Genomic DNA, 24,870 nt, shown 5'->3' on the forward strand with positions numbered 1-24,870 from the left:
AAGAGACCCAAGAACATTAGAGACTATTAGAGTGGATGTTGTGAGCCAAACTAAAGTTCCCAGAAGAAGTTCCTTAGTACCAGGAAGAAGGGAACATTTCCTTGTCTAAGACTTGTAGGGTAAACCAGCTCACCTGCCACATGTATTGCAGTCCTTGGGTGCACAGGAAACCATGGTGTCACGACTGCTATCCCAGCAGCAGTCGTGTCGCACCAGACGGAGGGGAAGGGGGACCCCTATCTACGGATGGGGAATAGAACGGCCACCCCTGACTAACCCTAAGCTGGCTGTCTGCCCTGATACCCTAGACGGGGTGTGAACCCGTGCGGCGAGCAGGATGCCTAAACCCTCAGTCACCCTAACAAGACTAGACTGGGGAAAGGCAGATGGGAGCACTAGTCACCATCACTCGTGTCTAGGAGAACAACAGGGGAAGACAGCAACAAACAAACAATCTCCAGCAGAGATAGACTTATCCAGTCACGAGCAGAGAAGGTGATCCCAATGACGACAGTCCACGCCAGACAAGAGCTCCACAGCAATACCGTCCAACGATCTCCTTCAAAGGTCAGAATAGCACTGGAAGTAAGGACTATATCTGGCAATGACTGCAAGTGAAACTGAAACTAATATAGTAGCTGGGAGTGGCAGACAGGACTCACCTGAGAAGGATGCCTGCAAACTCCCAGTCAGGACAAAAAGGTTCACAAGGCAAAACCCCGATGACATACCCTGAACCACGGAGCAAACTCACAAGCTATCGCGAGTAGCAAGTCGCTGCGACCTTCTCCTCCCAGACCTGTCTGGATCAGTCATAGCTGTGACAGTACCCCCCTTTCTACGAGGGGCCACCGGACCCTCAAGACCAAGCCTCTCCGGATGGGACCTATGAAAAGCCTGAACGAGTCTGTCCGCTTTTATCTCTGATGCTGGCACCCACATTCTCTCTTCGGAACCATAACCTCTCCAGTGCACCAGGTACTGAAGAGAGCGGCGAACATATCGTGAATCCACAATCTTTTCTACCTGAAACTCAAGACTGCCATCAACAACCACCGGTGGAGGCGGTAGTGGCAATGGTTCAGGAGGTTCTACATATCTCTTAAGCAGAGATCTGTGGAAAACATTATGGATCCTTAGAGTCTGAGGTAGCTCCAGACGAAAAGCTACCGGGTTAATGATCTTAATTACCCTATAAGGACCAATAAATCTCAGACCTAATTTCCACAAGGGAACCTTCAACTTGATATTTCTGGTAGACAACCACACCAAGTCATTCACCCCAAGGTCCGGACCTTCAGAGCGCTTCCTATCAGCCACACGTTTATATCTACCACCAATTCTCTTCAAACTTTCTTGCACACTCTGCCACACTGAAGAAAGTGAAGACGCAAATCGTTCCTCCTCAGGAATCCCAGACGGCCCCCCCTCACTAAACGTACAAAACTGAGGATGAAAACCATACGCACCAAAAAAATGGTGACTTATCGGTGGATTCTTGACGACGATTATTAATGGCAAACTCGGTTAACGGTAAATAAGATGACCATTCTTCCTGATTTTCGGAAACAAAGCATCTCAAATATGTCTCTAGGTTTTGATTGGTACCTTCAGTCTGACCGTTGGACTGTGGATGGAAAGATGAAGAAAACGACAGATGAACCCCTAAACGAGAACAAAAAGCTTTCCAAAATCTAGAAACAAATTGGGTACCACGATCCAAAACAATATCGGAAGGGACCCCGTGAAGCTTCACGATGTGGTCAATAAAAACCTGAGCCAGTGTGTTAGCATTAGGCAATGCGGCAAGAGCAATAAAGTGCACCATTTTACTGAATCTGTCAACAACCACAAGAATAACAGTCTTCCCCGCTGATACTGGTAGATCCGTAATGAAATCCATTGATAGGTGCGTCCAAGGCCTGTTGGGGATGGCCAGAGGTAAAAGACGCCCTGCCGGACGAGTATGATCTACCTTAGAAAGAGCACAGGTAGCACATGCAGACACAAAATTCAACACCTCCTGGCGCCACTCAGGCCACCAGAACCGACGAGACACTAATTCAGAGGTTGCCTTACTACCTGGGTGTCCTGCCAGTGTGGAGTTATGGTGTTCTTTTAGTATCTCCAGGCGTAAATCTTCTGGCACAAACAGTTTACCCGAGGGGCAGGAGGCCGGGGCGTCCCCCTGAGCTTCCAACACCCTCCCCTCTAAACCTGAGTGTAATGCAGAGATCACCACCCCCTTTTGCAAAATAGGCTCTGGTACATCAACATCACCCCCTCCAGGAAAACTTCGAGACAATGCATCCGCCTTAGTATTTTTTGCCCCCGGGCGATAGGTTATTACAAAATTAAACCTAGTAAAAAATAACGACCACCGAGCCTGTCTAGGGGTGAGACGTTTAGCAGACTCCAGATATAATAAGTTTTTGTGATCAGTAATCACCGTGACAGGATGAACCGCCCCCTCCAAAAAATGATGCCACTCTTCAAAGGCCAACTTAATAGCCAAAAGTTCCCTGTTGCCAATATCATAGTTCCTTTCTGCAGTAGACAATTTCTTCGAAAAGAAAGCACACGGACGCCACTCACCAGGGGACGGGCCTTGAGATAGTACCGCTCCCACCCCCACCTCTGATGCGTCAACCTCTACAATAAAAGGAAGTGAGACATCTGGCTGTACGAGAATAGGGGCCGAGGTGAATCTCTCCTTCAGAGATGTAAAGGCAGTTTTGGCTGCATGTGACCATTTGGAAAAATCGGATCCCTTTCGGGTCATGTCCGTCAGTGGTTTGACCACCAAGGAATAGTTCTTTATAAACTTTCTATAAAAATTGGCAAACCCCAGGAAGCGTTGCAATGCCTTCAGGTTCTCAGGCAGATCCCAGTCCATAATCGCCCGGACTTTCTCTGGATCCATGCGGAAACCTGAATCTGACAACACATACCCCAGAAATGGCAGTTCTTTTACGGCGAACACACATTTCTCTAATTTAGCAAATAATTTGTTGGCCCTTAATATCTGCAGCACTTGTCTCACATAGATCTTACGTGTAACCAGATCCGGAGAATAGACCAGGATGTCATCAAGATATATCACAACAAATCTCCCGATAAGGTGACTAAAAATATTGTTGACAAAATGTTGGAACATCGCAGGCGCATTTGTAAGACCAAATGACATTACCAGATTTTCATAATGCCCTTCCGGAGTATTAAAAGCCGTCTTCCACTCATTTCCCTCTTTGATGCGAACAAGGTTATAGGCTCCTCTGAGATCCATTTTGGAGAACCATTTAGCACCAGCAACCTGATTAAAGAGGTCGGGAATGAGAGGAAGAGGATAGGGATCTCGGATAGTTATCCAGTTTATTTCCCGAAAATCCAGGCAAGGACGCAGGCCCCCATCTTTCTTTTTAATGAAAAAGACCCTGCAGCCACGGGTGAAGAAGAGGGTCTGATGTGTCCCTTAGCCAAACTCTCCGAAATATAATCTTGCATAGCCTTCCTCTCCGGGCCGGAAAGATTGTATAACCGGGTTTTAGGTAGTTTTGCCCCAGGTAATAGATTAATCGGGCAATCATATGGACGATGAGGTGGTAACCCCTGACAACCCTTGAACGAGACCCAGGGACCTCGTATACCGCCAGCGCGTCTTTAAATTTTTCAGACAACCCCTGGCAGAACTGACTCCTAAGGGCCGAGTCGTTCCATAATGTATCAGTAGCCCACCTACGGAATTCGGAACAATATAGTTCAGCAGACCGGTTCTCTTGCCGAAGTCTACGTAGCTTAGACTCAGCCAGTGAGACCCTGTCCGGGTCATCATATACGAGACCCAGGGCTTCAAAAAACTCCTCCACTGATCGTAAGGCCGGAGAGTCTGATGGTAGGGAGAAAGCCCAAGCCTGCGGATCTCCTTGCAGGAGAGAAATTACAATGCCCACCCGTTGTTCCTCACCGCCGGAGGATCTAGGGCGTAACCTGAAGAACAATTTACAAGCTTCTCTGAAGGTTACAAATTGGTCTCTCCCTCCTGAGAACCTATCAGGTAAAGCCACTTTTGGCTCGGGAGTACCGTGGTCTCCCGTAGCAACGGTGGAACCCAAGGATTGCTGCTGCTGCTGCTGCAGCACAGTTGCTTTTAATCCTGCCACTTCAAGGGATAACCCCTGTAATTGTTTTGCCAAAACCGTAATCGGATCCATAGTGGAACAGGAAAAAAAAAAGAAATGTCACTTTTTTTTTTTTTTTTAAATGGCCAGATATACTGTCACGACTGCTATCCCAGCAGCAGTCGTGTCGCACCAGACGGAGGGGAAGGGGGACCCCTATCTACGGATGGGGAATAGAACGGCCACCCCTGACTAACCCTAAGCTGGCACCTGTCTGCCCTGATACCCTAGACGGGGTGTGAACCCGTGCAGCGAGCAGGATGCCTAAACCCTCAGTCACCCTAACAAGACTAGACTGGGGAAAGGCAGATGGGAGCACTAGTCACCATCACTCATGTCTAGTAGAACAACAGGGGAAGACAGCAACAAACAAACAATCTATAGCAGAGATAGACTTATCCAGTCACGAGCAGAGAAGGTGATCCCAATGACGACAGTCCACGCCAGACAAGAGCTCCACAGCAATACCGTCCAACGATCTCCTTCAAAGGTCAGAATAGCACTGGAAGTAAGGACTATATCTGGCAATGACTGCAAGTGAAACTGAAACTAATATAGTAGCTGGGAGTGGCAGACAGGACTCACCTGAGAAGGATGCCTACAAACTCCCAGTCAGGACAAAAAGGTTCACAAGGCAAAACCCTGATGACATACCCTGAACCACGGAGCAAACTCACAAGCTATCGGGAGTAGCAAGTCGCTGCGACCTTCTCCTCCCAGACCTGTCTGGATCAGTCATAGCTGTGACACATGGTGAGACCTCTTGAGACAAGGATAAAAGAGAAAAACTATCCAGCACTCCTGTAATTTTTGAGCCGTGAGTTCTTTTATTGCGGTGATAAAAATTTGTACAGTGGTACAACCTCCATTAGTGTCATTCGCAGTCTACGCGTTTCGAACTAAGCAGTTCTTATTCACGACTCCATGTGGAACTTTAATCCATGTAAAATATATATAGACTCCTGAGGGAAAAGGGTTCCTCCTCTGTAGGGGAGGAGACCACTCAGGTGTTTTAATTATCTAGCTGGATCCAAAGTCCACATGGTGGTTGAAAACCTTTTCACATGTGATTAATTAAAACTGTGATTCCCAACAGTGAAAATACAAAACACAGTTAAAACAGAATAAAGTGAAAGAAATTACATATATATATTCACAAATAAAATGATCGAAAAGCTGGATCTAGGCCATATGCTTGTCCAGTGGTCCGATAATCTGTGTCATGTGCATTGAATTTGATGTAAGGCAATCGAAAATTACATGACATAAAGCTGAGGATGACATAATAGACTTTTGCCTTCAGAACTGCCTTAATTCTACGTGGCATTGATTCAACAAGGTGCTGATAGCATTCTTTAGAAATGTTGGCCCATATTGATAGGATAGCATCTTGCAGTTGATGGAGATTTGAGGGATGCAAATCCAGGGCACGAAGCTCCCGTTCCACCACATCCCAAAGATACTCTATTGGGTTGAGATCTGGTGACTGTGGGGGCCATTTTAGTACAGTGAACTCATTGTCATGTTCAAGAAACCAATTTGAAATGATTCGAGCTTTGTGACATGGTGCACTATCCTGCTGGAAGTAGCCATCAGAGGATGGATACATGTTCTCATCCTGTTTACGCCAAATTTGGACTCTACCATTTGAATGTCTCAACAGAAATCGAGACTCATCAGACCAGGCAACATTTTTCCAGTCTTCAACAGTCTAATTTTGGTGAGCTCGTGCAAATTGTAGCCTCTTTTTCCTATATGTAGTGGAGATGAGTGGTACCCGGTGGGGCCTTCTTCTCAAGGTTGTGCGTGTTGTGGCTTCACAAATGCTTTGCTGCATACCTCGGTTGTAACGAGTGGTTATTTCAGTCAACGTTGCTCTTCTATCAGCTTGAATCAGTCGGCCCATTCTCCTCTGACCTCTAGCATCCACAAGGCATTTTTGCCCACAGGACTGCCGCATACTGGATCTTTTTCCCTTTTCACACCATTCTTTGTAAACCCTAGAAATGGTTGTGCGTGAAAATCCCAGTAACTGAGCAGATTGTGAAATACTCCGACCGGCCCGTCTGGCACAAACAACCATGCCACGCTCAAAATTGCTTAAATCACCTTTCTTTCCCATTCTGACATTCAGTTTGGAGTTCAGGAGATTGTCTTGACCAGGACCACCCCCCTAAATGCATTGAAGCAACTGCCATGTGATTGGTTACACTAGATAATTGCATTAATGAGAAATAGAACAGGTGTTCCTAATAATTCTTTAGGTGAGTGTATATTTTACATGGATTAAAGTTTCACATGGAGTCATGAATAAGAACTGCTTAGTTTGAAACGTGTAGACTGCGAATGACACTAATGCAGGTTGTACCACTGTACAAATTTTTATCACCGCAATAAAAGAACCGACGGCTCAAAATTTACTGGAGTGCTGGATTGTTTTTCTCTTTTATCCATTTCCTTGTCTACACTGTACCAGTTGCACAAACGTAATCAAGGGGAACACATTTCACCATCCACACATCGGCAAGACATTCTTTATTAATGATTTCTATACATGCGATACCTCTTTTATCGTATACCTCATAAAATGCCCATGTGGAGTTCTGTACATCAGCGAGACTACTCAACCTATTTGGGACTGAATTGGCAGTCACAAATCCACCATCTAGTGTAAGAAAACTTGGCTTCCAATACCAGATCATTTTAAAAATCAGGACACAACAATTCCCAACTCCGATACCAGGTTATTGAACATGTCCCCCGTCCATGACGAGGGGTTAAACCACATCAAACTTTTCAAAAAACACGAGGCCTATTGGATCCATGCGTTGGACACCTTAACCCCCCTGATATGTATTATCTTCTATTTTGATAACTTAATTTTCTCCTAGACTCGCTGAGTTATGCCCATTCCCCCAGGTAATATATCGCAAAGGGTCCTACTTTCATTTACTTACTTTACTGGTCTTCTTCTATTTCCTCACATTTTCCTCACCTTCTTTTCTCATAATTTTTCCTGTTATATTTTAAATTGCATTATTTATTTATTTTTTCACTTTTCATTTATAAAATTTTTCCTTTGCCTTTCCTTTTTTTTGCACATTTTTTGTTTTGTTTATTCTTCTTCTTTTTCTCATTTTATAAAAACCTTTTTTTCCATTTTTTGTGAATTCTTTCTTTTTTTATTCATTTTTCTATCATTCTATCATTACATTTATGTCCCTCCCCTTATTTTCTCCCTATTCAACAATATGGCGCCTGCAATAACTAATACTATGCACGGGCAACCTAGTTTCTCCAAGCATTACCATTTCCAATATGGCCACTGCGGCCATAGACACAAACACCACATGCTCCCGATTCCTCTGCGCTGTTATCCCATACCGCAGGACCCCCATTTATTCACGCATGCCTAATGCCTTCCTCCACTCAGCTCTTTATGGCATGCTGCTCGTCATAGACAGGAGCGCATGTCTAGTACACACTATTTAAATCCTCCATTACCTTATGGCAGCACGCACCAGCACCACCCAGACACGTCCATGCTGCCTCTTTGGTAAGCTCTATCGTCTTTAACCCCTTAAGGACTCAGCCCTATTTCACCTTAAGGACTTGGCCATTTTTTGCAAATCTGACCAGTGTCACTTTAAGTGCTGATAACTTTAAAACGCTTTGACTTACCCAGGCCGTTCTGAGACTGTTTTTTCGTCACATATTGTACTTCATGACACTGCTAAAATTGGGTCAAAAAAGTACATTTTTTTACACAAAAAAATACCAAATTTACCAAAAAATTTAAAAAATTTGCAAATTTCATAGTTTCTGTTTCTCTACTTCTGTAATACATAGTAATACCCCCAAAAATTTTGATGACTTTACATTCCCCATATGTCTACTTCATTTTGGGAAGGTCATTTTATTTTTTGGGGATGTTACATAGCTTAGAAGTTTAGAAGCAAATTTTAAAAATTTTCAGAAATTTTCCAAATCCCACTTTCTATGGACCAGTTCAGGTCTGAAGTCACTTTGTGAGGCTTACATAATAGAAACCACCCAAAAATGACCCCATTTTAGAAACTACACCCCTCAAGGTATTCAAAACAGATTTTACAAACTTTGTTAACCCTTTAGGTCTTCCACAAGACTTCATGGCAAATGGACATAAAATTTAAGAATTTCGATTTATTTGAAAATTTTCCAATATAATCCATTTTTTCCAGGAACAAAGCAAGGGTTAACTGCCAAACAAAACTCAATATGGGTTTCCCTGATTATGTAGTTTGCAGAAACACCCCAGGTTTTCAAAACTGGGTTTACAAACTTTGTTAACCCTTTAGGTGTTCCACAAGAGTTAATGGCAGATGGAGAAACAATTTTGGAATTAAATTTTTTTGGAAAATCTTCTATTTTAACCCTAAAGTAAGGGTTAACTGCCAAACAAAACTCAATATGGGTTGCCCTGATTCTGTAGTTTGCAAAAACACCCCATATGTGGTCGTAAACTACTGTTTGGCCAAACGGGAGGACATAGAAGGAGGGGAACGCCATATGGGTTTTGTAAGGCAGATTTTGCAGGACTGGTTTTGTTTATACCATGTCCCATTTCAAGCCCCCCGTTGCACCCCTAGAATAGAAATTCCAAAAAAGTTACTCCATCTAAGAAAGTACACCCCTCAAGGTATTCAAAACTGGGTTTACAAACTTTGTTAACCCTTTAGGTGTTCCACAAGAGTTAATGGCAGATGGAGAAACAATATTGGAATTTCTATTTTTTTGAAAATTTTCTATTTTAACCCTTACTTTATTACTGGAAAAAATGGGTTAACAGACAAACCAAACTCAATATGGGTTGCCCTAATTCTGTAGTTTGCAGAAACACCCCATATGTGGTCGTAAACTACTATTTGGCTAAACGGCAGGACATAGAAGAAGGGGAATGCCATATGGTTTTTGGAAGGCAGATTTTGCTGGACTGGTTTATTTACACCATGTACCCTTTCAAGCCCCCTGATACACCCCTAGAGTAGAAACTCCATAAAAGTGACCCCATCTAGGAAACTACGGGATAAGGTGGTTGATGTTTTGGGACTATTTTAGGGTAAATATGATTTTTGGTTGCTCTATATTACACTTTTTTGAGGCAAGGTAACAAAAAATTTAAATTCTAAAATAGTTTCTACATTCGCTATTTAGTTTTGTGGAACACCTAAAGGGTTAACAAAGTTTGTAAAGTAACTTTTGAATACCTTGAGGGGTGTAGTTTCTTAGATGGGGTCACTTTTTTGGAGTTTCTAGTCTAGGCTACATCAGGGGGGGGGGCTTCTAATGGGACATGGTGTAAATAAACCAGTCCATCAAAATCTGCCTTCCAGAAACCATATGGCGTTCCCTTCGTTCTATGCCCTGCCGTGTGGCTATATAGCCATTTACGACCACATATGGGGTGTTTCTGCAAGGCTTTATTACCGGAAAAAAAGGATTCAAACGGAAATTTTGCCAAAAAATTGGTGTTTTGGCACCGTTTTTATTTTATATTTTTAGCGCTGTTCATCCGAGGGGTTTGGTCAAATGTTATTTTTATAGGGCAGATTCTTATGGACGCGACGATACCTAATATGTCTACATTTTAAAATTTATTTAGATTTTACACTATATTATCATTTTAGGAACCCAAAAAAATTATTTTAGTATCGCTATAGCCTGGGAGCTATTTTTTTTTTTTGTTGGGCGAATATCTAATGTAGGGGCTCATTTTTTGCGGGATGAGATGGCAGTTTTATTGGCACTAATTGAGGGTGCATATGACATTTTGATGGCTCACTTTTTGTGATGTTAGGTGACAAAAAATGGCTTTTTTTTTTTTTAACGCTGTTCATCTGGGATGGGGGGGGGGTTAAATGTTATTTTTATAGGGAAGATTTTTACAGACGCGGCGATGCCCAATATGTATGGCTCTCAGACTTTGGAGACACTAAGCAGGCATCCTCAAACTGCGGCCCTCCAGATGTTGTAAAACTACAATTCCCACCATGCCCTGCTGATAGCTGTAGGTTGTCTGGGCATGCTGGGAGTTATAGTTTTACAACATCTGGAGGGCCGCAGTTTGAGGATGCCTGCACTAAAACTAATATTTTTGGGAAAAAAATAAATTGTTTCCGTGTCTCCAAAGTCTGAGAGCCATAGTTTTTTATGTTCTCTAGGGGACTGTTGGGCATTATAACAATTTAGTACTCCATGGAAGTGTGATACTCCCTGAAGCAATCGATAACGCAGAGGCCCGGATGATCGGGGCAAGTGTCACATTGAGTGGTGGAGTCCTTCCGTATCCCTCTCTTGTGACACACTCTGCACTTTTTTGGGGTTCGTCCCTTCTTTCCAGTATGGGGGACCACACCTGGAAAATGTTGGCCATGGACGATCCGGGTGCCTCCAGTCCCCGAGGTACTCCGGCCTGAAAAGATCAGGTCCTTGAGGACTGCCTCATAGAATTGGAGGAATGTCCCTGTGCTGCCAGCGCTTCGGGATAGTACAAAAGCGTTGTACAAGGCAACCTGTACCAAGTAGACCGCAACTTTTTTGTACCATGCCCGGGTTTTGCGCCTGGCATTATATGGCTTGAGGACTTGATCAGAGAGATCAACTCCTCCCATATACCGATTGTAGTTGACGATACAACCTGGCTTGAGGACCGTTGCCGCGGTACCTCGCACAGGGACAGAGGTGGTGCTGTTACCGTGGATTGTGGACAGTATAAGGACATCCCTCTTGTCCTTATACCTGACCAGCAACAGGTTTCCACTGGTAAGGGCACGGGTCTCACCCCTGGTGATAGGTTCCTGGAGGGGATAGGTAGGGAGGCCGCGTTGATTGTTCCACACGGTCCCACAAGCGAACGTGGATCTGGTGGCAAGGGACCTGAACAAGGGAATGCTAGTATAAAAGTTATCCATGTACAAGTGGTAACCCTTATCTAGCAGTGGGTACATAAGGTCCCACACGAGTTTCCCGCTAACACCCAGAGTGGAGGGACATTCTGGGGGTTCAATACGGGAATCTCGCCCCTCGTACACACAAAATTTGTAAGTGTACCCTGAGGTACTTTCACAAATTTTGTACATTTTCACGCCATACCTCGCCCACTTAGTGGGAATATATTGGCGGAAACGGAGTCTCCCCTTGAACGCAACGAGAGACTCATCAACCGCGACCTCTTTTCCAGGTACGTAGGCCCCGAAGTGATCGATGACCGGCCGTATCTTATACAGACGGTCATGGGCAGGATCACCTCGGGGGGGACATGCTGCATTATCTGAATAATGCAGACATTTCCGGCTGGCCTCAAACCGGGGACGTGTCATGACCATACTGTAGAGTGGGGTCTGGTAGAGGATGTCCCCACTCCAGTATTGCCTGACACCGGGTTTTTGCACTAGACCCATGTGCAGCACGAGGTCCCAAAATGTCCTCATCTCGGCTGCACTGACCGGCGTCCAGCCACCGGGTCTAGCCAAAAAGGAGCCCGGGTGCTGAGCACATGGGTGTTGGGCGTACAGGTTCGTCTGCTCCACCATCAGATTCACAAATGGGTCACTGAAAAAAAAACTAAAAAAGTCCATTTCAGTAAACCCCACTGTGGGAATCTGGATTCCTGGATTGCCAACAAAATCTGGAATCTCGGGCTCAAAATCCACGGGGGGACACCAGCTAAGTACACCGGCAGGGGGCTCCGGTGGGCCGGGAAACCAGTACGACCCCCAGGGCGGCTCGTACTAGGGTGGGCCACAGGGTCCCTAGCACGTGGGGCCCCTGGCTCCGCCAAGCGGCGTCTCCGCCGCCTTGGGGGCTCATCGTCATAAGATGATGATGAGGAGGATGTGGATGACAAGAGGAACGTGGGGTCATCCTCATCCTCACTGGGGCTCTCGGAGTCGGAGGCAATCTGGGCGTATGCCTCCTCCACCGAGAACATCCGGCGGGCCATGGGTATGTGTGTGTATGTGCGTGCGTGTAAAACTTTATTGTATGTGCGTAAAAAGTAAAATAAAAAGTGTTAGGAAAAAAATAAAATGTTCAAACTTGCTGATCAGCGGTACAACGCTGATCAGCGGTACAATGCTGATAAGCGGTGGGGCGGGCGATGCGCTAACAGTGGCCGGACGCTAAGAGTGCCGGCCAGTCAGCGCACGCAAAAAAAATAAAAAAGCGGTGGTGGGGGAGCTCGTGGTGGTGGGGAGCTCGTGGTGGGGGTAGGGGGAGCTCGTGGTGGGGGGGGGCGAGCTGGTGGTGTTGGGGGGGACAAGTCTAGGGTCTGAAAGCTAGAAAACAATAGATTCAGATAAAGTGTTTTTTTCCTAACTAACTTTTCCCTTCTATCCCTGCCTAACAGTGCCTCTTCCTCACTGACCCTAACCTACCTGGAGGGTGATGGGTGCAGGAGGGTGATGGGTGCCGATGGGGGGATCGCAGGAGCCTGGTGAGGACGGTGCTGCACGGTGCAGGTGCTGAACAGGAAGAGGAGGGGAGAGAGGAGCGCTGGAAGTTTGAATCTCGCGCCTCTCTCCCTGCACCAATCAGCACACTGGACAGCGGCATTCAGCACCATGGCCAGCACCGCCTCTCCCAAATGTTCGTACTGTGATTGGTGGTGTGTAATCACACCACCGATCACAGTCTTTTTCCGGTTCATCGGGTCACCGGAGACCCGAATGGACCAGAAACGCAGCAAACCGCAGGTCTGAATTGACCTGCGGTTTCCTGCGATCGCCGATACGGGGGGGTCAAATGACCCGGCAGACATCTTGTTGCGATTAACCCCCGCCGCGCCGCAATCGCGATTTAAAGTTAGGACGTACCGGTACGTCCTGAGTCCTTAAGGACTCGGGAAATAGGGCGTACCGGTACGTCCTAAGTCCTTAAGGGGTTAAGGACCCTTCCTTGCCAAGTTTGGACTGTCTACCTATACTTGGGAACCTATATTCACCAGCTATTATTTTTTGCCTTACATACCATTATATTCTCTTTTGGATAGTCATAAAGTTCCTGATTAGACTCTATTTTGTTTTACTTTACCCTATTTTTTTTTATCTAGCTGTAGTACATGTCTATTTGTCCATAGTGCTTGGATACCACATTGCTACAAGATTATATTTATTAATAAGAGCTCTTTATTTGCAGCGACTCATTGATAAAGGTCTGGGATGGACCGAAACGTCTGACAGTCAAAAAGTCACATATTTTTCACAGTTGGATACTAGATCGATCATGTTTTCATGAATATCGATTATTAGTCTAACATGCTGGAATGTTTATAATCAACTTTATTGTGATTTATCACTCTATTCCTGTTATCCACAGCACCTCACACTTAGAAAGGTGTGCACAGTCCTCTTTATTCTACAATAACCAGTGCCAAGTGGTTGCAGGACATTGCCAAAGCCTGGTGCTTCATGTGAACTACATTGCACACCAGTTCAAGTGGATCCATAGTTGAGTCTAGGATTGCGGCTAACAAAGATACAATGTTGACAAAAAGTTTTTGTTTGTCATTAGAGAGGTTTTGAATTAGGGGAGCTAGGCCATGCATCATCTGTTCCTCCTTGCCTTAATTCCTTTTCTGGCACAAATACTCAAGCACCTGACTATCAATCAGGTTTCGAGTATCTGAGCCAGAAACAGGATTGAGCCTAGCCCCCCTTCTCAGACATGACTGGTGCGGTTCTGGACTCAATGGAAGTGCTGGCACTCCATCCACAGCAGAGGACTCTTCCTGTCCTTCAGGACCATCGGGTTGCCCCAGGGGGCTGGATTCTTCTTCTCCCAATACCGGACGAGAGGAATCTAGCCAGGTGGCTGCTTGTTCATCATCAGTTGACATTCCCTCCTTGGCCCACAAGGTTGTCCATGGTGCTGTGAAGGAGAATATTTTTGTTAAAAACATGTGTAATGTTAGCACCACAACACAAACAATACCATAAAAATTCACACACAATCAAAGATTACTATTAAGTAGCATATATTTTATTATACAATACACTAAATGCTGACACATTCTATGTTTCTAAATACATTATGTACTTACGGCCTTATATCCAGCACGGGTCTCAAAAACTCAAGCTGGTGGGTGTAAAGTATAGGTAGGAAGCCCCCATAGCCACTGTGTGCCTGTGACATCACTAGTTCCTGCCAAAACTGATCATAGCATCATTGCCATCGGGTCTTCACTCTTCACACTGCATAAACACAACATTATGAACTTTCAATATATATATTACCATACACCTTTAATGCACATATGTATAAATGGTTAGAGCAGCACACAGTATGATCTCATAGTTGATATTGTTACCTCATACACTACTATGGACTATATTAATATTACGTTAGTGGCATACACATGTTTTTTTTTTTTAATCAAGCAGTCATATGGTGTCACTGGCCCTCTAAACAAACATATTTGCAAATTATAAAAAATATATATATATATATATATATATATATATATATATATATAGAGAGAGAGAGAGAGAGAGAGAGAGAGAGAGAGAGAGAAAATAAAAAAGTGTTTTAAAATACACTGACTTTAAAACACTTGGCTGCTACCATATAGTAGATGATGCAATAGCTGCACCACCAGCTCACACATGGTTGCTAATATATGAAAACTATTCTATTTTCTCAAATTGGACATAATTTACCGTAATACTCAATTACAGCACCATGCAGATGGCATTTAGTAAAAATATATTAGCATTAAGTAATCACTTACATAATTGCTATCTGCCATTCATGTGATAAATATAAAGTATATGTGAGTGCAACATTGCCATCTAATGATTGTGGTAAGTAGAAATGACTATGCCACACAGCAACAGTTTAAAGGCGCCCCCCCATGCTACTTAGTTGTAACCCCATCCTTCTATGCAAGCCTCACTCCTCTGCATATTCAACATAACTATGAGACCAACACCTGCAGCGTACAGTTCCAACAGTGTGTCTGTATATACCCCTGCATCAAAGGTAAAACAACCGTAACAATATTGTTATGAACACAAACATCGGCATGGGTTGTCTTACCTAGGTGATGCCATTTGGTAGAACTAGCCTTCTCCCACTCCCTCCAGCATTGTTCTGGTCACCTGGTATGGGCATAAAATATGTTGTATATAAATATATGTACACTTCTCAAAAAAATAAAGGGAACACTTAAACAACACAATGTAACTCCAAGTCAATCACACTTCTGTGAAATCAAACTGTCCACTTAGGAAGCAACACTGAGTGACAATCAATTTCACATGCTGTTGTGCAAATGGGATAGACAACAGGTGGAAATTATAGGCAATTAGCAAGACACCCCCAATAAAGGAGTGGTTCTGCAGGTGGTAACCACAGACCACTTCTCAGTTCCTATGCTTCCTGGCTGATGTTTTGGTCACTTTTGAATGCTGGCGGTGCTTTCACTCTAGTAGTAGCATGAGACGGAGTCTACAACCCACACAAGTGGCTCAGGTAGTGCAGCTTATCCCGGATGGCACATCAATGCGAGCTGTGGCAAGAAGGTTTGCTGTGTCTGTCAGCGTAGTGTCCAGAGCATGGATGCGCTACCAGGAGACAGGCCAGTACATCAGGAGACGTGGAGGAGGCCGTAGGAGGGCAACAACCCAGCAGCAGGACCACTACCTCCGCCTTTGTGCAAGGAGGAACAGGAGGAGCACTGCCAGAGCCCTGCAAAATGACCTCCAGCAGGCCACAAATGTGCATGTGTCTGCTCAAACGGTCAGAAACAGACTCCATGAGGGTGATATGAGGGCCCGATGTCCACAGGTGGGGGTTGTGCTTACAGCCCAACACCGTGCAGGACGTTTGGCATTTGCCAGAGAACACCAAGATTGACAAATTCGCCACTGGCGCCCTGTGCTCTTCACAGATGAAAGCAGGTTCACACTGAGCACATGTGACAGAGTCTGGAGACGCCGTGGAGAACGTTCTGCTGCCTGCAACATCCTCCAGCATGACCGGTTTGGCATTGGGTCAGTATTGGTGTGGGGTGGCATTTCTTTGGAGGGCCGCACAGCCCTCCATGTGCTCGCCAGAGGTAGCCTGACTGCCATTAGGTACCGAGATGAGATCCTCAGACCCCTTGTGAGACCATATGCTGGTGCGGTTGGCCCTGGGTTCCTCCTAATGCAAGAAAATGCTAGACCTCATGTGGCTGGAGTGTGTCAGCAGTTCCTGCAAGACGAAGGCATTGATGCTATGGACTGGCCCGCCCGTTCCCCAGACCTGAATCCAATTGAGCACATCTGGGACATCATGTCTCGCTCTATCCACCAACGTCACGTTGCACCACAGACTGTCCAGGAGTTGGCAGATGCTTTAGTCCAGGTCTGGGAGGAGATCCCTCAGGAGACCGTCCGCCACCTCATCAGGAGCATGCACAGGCGTTGTAGGGAGGTCATACAAAGACCACACACACTACTGAGCCTCATTTTGACTTGTTTTAAGGACATTACATCAAAGTTGGATCAGCCTGTAGTGTGTTTTTCCACTTTAATTTTGAGTGTGACTCCAAATCCAGACCTCCATGGGTTAAAAAATTTGATTCCATTTTTTAATTTGTGTGTGATTTTGTTGTCAGCACATTCAACTATGTAAAGAACAAAGTATTTCAGAAAAATATTTCATTAATTCAGATCTAGGATGTTATTTTTGTGTTCCCTTTATTTTTTTGAGCAGTGTATATACCTTAATTTTTGGACTATAAGATGCAACTAGGATTTGGAGGAGGAAAATAAAAATAATTTCCATCAGACCTCACAGCAGACCCCCAAATCAGACCACCATTCTTTATCAGACCTCAGATGAGACCCCAAAATCAGACCCCCAAGCTCCATCAGCCTCAGATGAGTCTCCAATCAGACCCTCCCAGCATCCATCAAACTCACCTCGCTTCCTCCGGACGGTGCTGCACATGCAGGACTTACCACACCGCACAGCGTCAGGTCATAGTGTACCTAGGCGAGCACTATGTCCTGACGCTGTACGCAGTCAGGACACAGTGCACAGCAGGACCAGAAAGATGACCAGGGAGGGACAGTACAGCCAGAGCAGTGCTGCCCTCACCTCCCTGTGCCTCCCCCGCATGCTGATGACCACTTCCATAATGTAAGCGGTTATTAGCATTCACACTATAAGATGCACTGCCACTTTTCCCCCGTCTTATAGTCTGAAAACACCAAGTACAATCCCCCCCTAAAAAGAGCACTGAAAACAGAGCACACACACCATCAGTAAAAAATATGGTACTGATTGGTGCTCAGTAGGTTGCAGGGTGCAAGCAAGCAGATGTTTTGTGCGCCCTTGCAAAAACTGAAGTAAAAAAAAAATATGTGAAAGAACTAAAAATTAACATATCTAGACTAGTGTTGATCGAACACCGTAGTGCTCGGGCAGAACACATCGGGACCGACTACCCGAGTATAATGGAAGTCAATGGAAGAACCCAACCATTAAACCAGGTACCGCCTGCTCTGAAGAGGGGAGGGTGCCTGGTTCATAGGAAAATGTCAGAAATCAATGGAATCACCATCGAAATGGTTCTGGAACATCATGGGGAGGATGTCTGGATGTATCTTGTACTCACAGGTCGCTGCTGGGAACGATGTTGTCCGAATAGTACGCCACTTTTACAGACCGACAATAATACGCACAAAACCGAAAAAAGAAAAACGATTTTAGAGGAAAAATTGATAGGAAACATTCTTTCCTATATATTTACTTGTATATACGGTGCAAGCGCTGCCAAAAATCACAAGGAAGAGGCACTCCGATACAACCTGTATATCACATAAAGGAGGGCCTCATTCACATTGTGGTACAATTGTTCATGTAGTTTAAATCCTACACTCATAAAGCCTATGCACTAAGTGAAAGGGCTGCCAAAAATGACAAGGGACTGGCAATACACCCTTTGTTACACATAAAGGAGGGCTTCATACACGACCTTGAAAAATTATGATTGATGGCCTGCTGGTGACCCTCAAAAACATTTGGAGCAAGGGCCTGCTGATCTGTTCATCTAAAACATTATGGGTGATGGCATGCTTCCGCTTTGATGACTCTGGATAACCTGGGGACGATCGCACATCCCCGTGACGGCGACGATCCATTCGGATGTCTGCCCTATCAACTATCGATGTTATTTTCAGCTGAAACCACGTAGACCATGGGTAACGGGGGAATCATGGTTCGATTTCTGAGAGGGAGCCTGAGAAACAGCTACGGCTACCACATCCAAGCAAGGCAGCATGCGCACAAATTACCTATTAGGTATAATTAGGTGAGGGCCTGCAGGTGATCTGACCCTGTAAAAGATTTTAGGTGTGGGCCTGCTGGTGAGCTGACCCTGTAAAAGATTGTAGGTGAAGGCCTGCTGGTGAGCTGACCCTGTAAAAAATTATATGCAAGGGCCTGCTGGTGAGCTGACCCTGTAAAAGATTTTAGGTGCGTGCCTGCTGGTGAGCTGACATTACATGCGCGGGCCTTCAGGTGAGCTGACCCTGTAAAACATTATATGCAAGGCCCTGCAGGTGAGCTGACCCTCTAAAAAATTTAATGCGAGGGCCTTCAGGTGAGCTGACCCTGTAAAAGATTTGAGGTGCAGGCCTGCTGGTGAGATGACCCTGTAAAAGATTTGAGGTGTGGGCCTGCTGGTGAGCTGACCCTGTAAAAGATATTATTTGCGGGCCTGCTGGTGAGCTGACCCAGTAAAAGATTGTAGGTGAAGGTCTGCAGGTGAGCTGACCCTCTAAAAAATTATATGCGAGGGCCTGAAGGTGAGCTGACCCTGTAAAAGATTGTAGGTGAGGGCCTGCTGGTGAGCTGACCCTCTAAAAAATTATATGCGAGGGCCTGCAGGTGAGCTGACCCTGTAAAACATTATATGCGAAGGGCATATATGTGAGGGCATTATATGTGACGAATAAGCATGTTGATATGATGGAAGAGGAGGAGGAGAAAAGGAAGATTCAACCATATACCCTTGTTTGTGGTGGAAGGGGTGCATGGGAATACAGTGTATTCAGTACATTATAAACAACACATTTAAAGTGCCTTTATGTTCAGCCGCTTTCCTCTGGTGGAGTCGAGAAGTCATGGTCACTCCAGGCCTTGTTTATTTTTATAAGAGTCAACCTGTCAGCATTTTCAGTTGACAGGCAGATACGTTTATCTGTTATAATGCCACCTGCAGCACTAAATACCCGCTCAGACAAAACGCTGGTGGCAGGCCAGCACCTCCAAGGCATAGAGCGCCAGTTTGTGCCACATGTCCAGCTTGGACACCTAGTAGTTGTAAGGCACTGAGGGATCAATGAGGATGCTGACACGGTATGCTGTGTACTCCTTCACCATCTTCCAAAATTTTTCCCTCCTTGTGACACTAGGCCACGCATCAGGGTGAGGGTGCTGGTGGGTGAAGGGTTAAATAAAGCAAGCCATATGCTATGTAGTGAGGAGTTTTATAAAGAAATGCTATTTGATCTGTACCAAGGACATCAGTTAAGTATGTTTGCAATAGCCTATATAGGGAATTGTTTGTACTCAGCAACCTTGTATATGTAAACCACACCTGTTAATGATTGTTAGAATGAATGTATATAAGACTGAGAGAACACAGATAAAATTTGAGTTATTTGTAGTGACACTAGAAGCGTGTATCTGTGTCTCTTTGAAATATACTCTCCGGATGTCCGAAGGGAAAGCAGGGTGCAGAAGAAAGACCCTTTCAGCTGGGGGCTCGAGTTCGTGATAGAACATATAGGAATTCGGTAACTATGGAAAATCCCTGCCTTCAGGATTGGGAGATTTCGATGCTTTCCGAAAATTCACTGTTGTTTCTATTTTGAATCCACTTCAGATACACTGAAAGGAATAGTATCTATCTTTAGGCAAGATAGAATAGAGGCCAAGTCTAAAAGATAAATTCTTTTTGGTAAGAATTTAATAGCGCAATCCTTTCGGTAAGGATTAATCTATCTTTTGGCAAGGTAGACTTTTATATAGACTAATGGCAGATAGAGCAATCCTTTTGGGAAGGATTTAGAAAACAGAAATTCTTTTGGCAAGAATTCAAATATTGTCTGCACCCTGGTCTCTCTTGTCACTCCATGTCTACCGCTTCTTATCTGTCGCTTTCTTGTGCTCTCTGTTATGTTATGATGTTATGAAACATTAAGTAATTTTATTTTATGCTGAAGGTAAGCAGCCAATGATATTGTAAAAAATGTACTAACTTTATTGTGTGTGTCCTGGAGAACCGTAAGACGCCCCACCACTCTGGCGAGGGGAAACCCGCTAACCCAGAAACTGGTGAAAGCAAGTGACGGTTTTTAAGGCATAATACTAATAGGCAGTTGAGAAGGAAGTTGAGCACAGACATAAGTCCTCTACCCAGTTGACAGGACTTGTCAGAGCCTTCACGGTTCAATACAGCCAGTCCTGGAAAGAGTTCTGCACTGCTTCCGTCTCAATTAAATTATAAAAAATGGGTGCAAAGCAAGGAAACGTCTCTCCACCCCCCCGCATGTGGGAGAAACATGCAAGGATTATGTAGGCCGGGTCTGTGGGACTAATCATTATTTAGTTACTCCCTGGGTGGATAATATGGCAGGATGGACAGAGCGGATGAAGAGTATAAATCCGTTCCCTTGGGAAGGGGCTAATGACACCTTCCATATGGACATGGTAAAAGGGTTATGTTTGGGTGACATTGAAGCTTACCCATATTATGGTCCAGACCCTCAGTGGGACATGCAGTATATGAAGTTGGGAGGGGAAAATTGGCTTACTTATGCACCATATTGGTATGACAGATCAAATAAAAAGGTTAAGAAACAGAAGGCAGAGAACCAGGAGGGATATAAAAAGAAACATGAGTTAGAAAAAGAATTGACAAGGGGTTCACTTCAGAAGCCCCCTCCTCCCTATTTAGCAAATATCCCAAAGATATATCCATCCCTCTCAAAAGATGATTTAGATCTACTGGCAGCGTATACTGCAACTAACATCCAACCACCTACAGCTCCCCAGCTCCCGCAGCCGCCTCCGCAGTTGCCCCAACCTATGCCTGATCAAAGTGGTCAGGATCCAGCGGCTGGTGCTGTCAGTGATGGGGATGTCATATCTCCCATGCGCCTTAGATCACAAAAGTATTTTCCCAAACCTGAACATATACCTCTTCCTGACAGTAACCCAGAGGAACAGTTCCCTTTTATGACTGTAGGGGATATCTTGTTAAAGAAACCTCTTGATGTAGATGATATTAATAAGATTGTCAAGCACTGCCCTAAACCCTCTTCATCTTCATCTGGGACATTTCATTATTTGAAGAGAGCTTGTAAAGGGAGATGTCTGACACAGGAGGATATGCGCCTTATAATAGATGGGATAGTAGGGCACAATTCCCCCTGGGATTGGAGCAAGGTTCCCTCTATAAGCACTATAGAGCCCCCGAATACCCCGGCTGGAAATTATCAATTAAATACTGAGGCGGGCATAGACACAATGTGGGAAGAAATTAAGTGTGAAATGGAGAGGTGTTTTCAGACTAGGTCCTCGCTGCCGACTGCTGTAGCCTGTAAACAAAAATCAGGAGAGTCTGTTTTAGACTTTTGGAAAAGGTTTAATGAAGTTTGGACTCTGGAGGCAGGAATGAGTATTCAGGATAATATGCATTCTATGCTCATTCAGACTTTCCTTACCAATCTACAGCCACATCTCCAGCTTACTGTTAAACGAATGATCTCTGAATGGCCTAGTCTTAATAAAGATCAATTCCAAAATAAGTTAATGGAAAAAGATGCGGCTGGTTGTTTTGACATGGTGAGACCTAAAGAGGCACATTTCCAAACTCAGGATAGGAATTGTCCCACGAATCAGCCCAATAAGGGAAGAGGCAGTAGAAGGGGTAAAGGGCAATACTCTGGGAAAGGGGGGTATAATAGAAATCGTCCTGCAGGTTGCTTTAATTGTGGTAAGACTGACCACTGGATCAGTCGATGCCCTTACCCACTCAGACAACATGCCCCAAATGATACCCAAGCTCAAGGCTCCCAAAGATATCCACAAGCTCAGATCCGAGATCTTCCCCCACCACTGCCACAGCCCCAGAATAATACCCCTCGCTTTCCTGTAGCCTGGGGGCAGCAGACATCACAATGAGGATGCCCGGGGGACAGTATCCCAGCATTCACTCTGATTGTTCCTACTATGATAATATTCTGAGACAAGCCACTCATACTGATATGCCTGACTTCATTACATGGTCTGATGAAATGTTACAAGCTTTTAGTGATTTGAAATTTGCAATGTTTCAAGTCGTGGTTTGGGCTTACCCGACTATGGTGTGATGTTTTACTTATTTGCCAGGGACAATTGTAAAACCATGGCAGGAGTCGTGGCGCAAGACCATGGAGGCAAATTCCGCCCTGTTGCCTTTTTCTCAAAGGTAGTTCCCGTACAGGTTCAGGGCATGCCTGCGTGTCTCAGGAGTTTGGCAGCTTGCACTATGGTCGCTGAGATGGCTACGCCTGTCACCCTAGGTCATCCTACCACTCTGCATACCTCACACAATGTTCAGGCCCTGTTGAAGAACATACATACTCAACATATGTCAGCACAAAGACTGAGTGGATATGAAGTTTTGTTGCTCTCTAATCCTCAACTTCATATCAAATACTCAGCCCCCACATTCGGTTCAATGGCTATACTGAATGCCCTACTTGGATACAAGGGAGAGCAGGATGATTTGCCTCCTCCAAATGTCTGTACTGAGCTTATACATGAACATACCTCACCTAGGCCTGACTTACAGTCCACATCCATGAAGGAGCACCTGATGTTTTTATGGATGGATCCTGTTCCCGCCCTAATGACAACACTTATCATGCAGGATACGCTGTGGTTCAACTCCCTGATGTCATTCTGGAATCAAATCCTATACCTTTTCAGTCAGCCCAAGCAGCTGAACTGATTGCCCTCACTAGAGCTTGTTGTCTTTTTGAGGCAAGAGATGTAAATATATACACAGATTCCAAATATGCCTTTGGGGTTGTCCATGATCATGGGGTAATCTGGCAGAGAAGAGGCTTCATAGCTGAAGATGGGAAGCAAATCTCACATTCCACCCTAGTACATGATCTCCTGGCCGCAATCCAATTACCACGCAAAGTTGCTATTATCCATTGCAGGGCACATACTGGTCTCCAAACGCACATGGCTAAAGGGAATGCCCTGGCTGATCAGGCAGCAAAAGAAGCTGCCATTAGAAAGCCAGCGACTGTTCAAATGCCCTCCCTAGTTCCAGAAATTACCCTCGCTGACAATCTATTGCTCAGCCTCCAGGATTTGGCTACCAGTAGTGACAAGAGGGAATGGCAGTCGGTAGGTGCAGTACAAGACCCTGATACGGGTCTTATCTGCAAAGAGGGGAAACCATGTATTCCAGTTGCAAGGGCCCCAATTTTAATTGCACAATATCACGGTCTTGGCCATAGGGGAGCACAGGCAACCACTGACCTCATTCGGAGAGATTTTTTTATACCACATCTTAGGTCAAAGGTACAATCTTATGTTTCACGGTGTATTATATGTCCCAGAAACAACCCAAATAATTCAAAGAAGGCCCAACACCAGCATCTGAATTACCCAACTTCGCCATTCACTCACTTACAAATTGACTTTACCCATATCCCAAAGACAGGAAGTAAGCAGGAGTATGCCCTTGTAATTGTGGATATGTTCTCTAGATGTCCGGAGGTTTTTCCCACTACCAATGAAACCACACAAACTGTGGTAAAAATCTTGTTACAAGAGATCATCCCCAGATGGGGGTGTCCTGTTCAAATTAACTCAGATAATGGCCCAGCTTTTGCATCCAGGGTATGTAAGGAGCTTTCCAAAGCCCTTAGGATTGACTGGAAATTCCACCTCCCGTATCACCCAGAGAGTTCCGGATTAGTAGAAAGGATGAATCGAACAATAAAGAAAAAATAAGGAAAATTACTGGAGGCACATTCACTAATTGGAAAAAGTTCTTGCCTATAGCCCTAGCAGAAATTAGGATGCCGCCTAATAAGAATACTGGCTACTCACCATTTGAGGTCCTAATGGGAAGACCCTTCCCCACCCCTTGGGGTCCAAAAGCCCCCATAATAGAACAAGGGGATCTAGAAGTAGTACAGGCAGAATATGTGAAAAAACTTGTAGAAACTTTAGATCAAATTGAACAAAATGTTGCTCGTGCCTCTCCTTTCTCTCCATAGGAACCTACGCATCCTTTCCAACCAGGAGATGTGGTGATAGTCCAGCGCCTGGCAAAAGGACAAAAACAGATTGAGTTCCCGTTTGGACCACCCACCTGAGTTGTAGCAGTCACCAGAACAGCGATTCTCACTGAAGAGACTCCAATCAGGATTCACGCTAGCAGGATAAAAAGGGTCCCAGAGGTTTCCTCTCCGGTTACGGATAAAGACAAAGAGGGTGAAGCAGGTGTGAAATCCCTGAACAAAGAGGGGAGCTCAGAAGAAGTTCCCCTGAAAAGTGCCTTGCCACGGGCTGAAGATGATGACACCACAATATTCTGGGAGATTTGTTTGTCTGCTGATAATTATTAGTCTTTGTGTTTTCTTGCCAG

The 24,870-nt window shown here is 44.9% G+C and overlaps 1 long non-coding RNA gene across 1 annotated transcript; it reads right to left on the bottom strand.

Moving 5' to 3' along the window:
- Positions 1–13,570: 13,570 nt before the first annotated feature.
- LOC121005095 lies at positions 13,571–15,315 on the bottom strand. The gene is made up of 3 exons (XR_005779869.1): positions 15,252–15,315; positions 14,257–14,400; positions 13,571–14,084 (listed from the first exon to the last, which is right to left on the bottom strand). It is a non-coding gene; the product is annotated as an uncharacterized LOC121005095 (long non-coding RNA).
- Between the last annotated feature and the right edge of the window lie 9,555 nt (positions 15,316–24,870).

The sequence above is a fragment of the Bufo bufo genome, chromosome 6 (assembly GCF_905171765.1).
Source record: "Bufo bufo chromosome 6, aBufBuf1.1, whole genome shotgun sequence".
NCBI classification, from domain to species: Eukaryota; Metazoa; Chordata; class Amphibia; order Anura; family Bufonidae; genus Bufo; species Bufo bufo.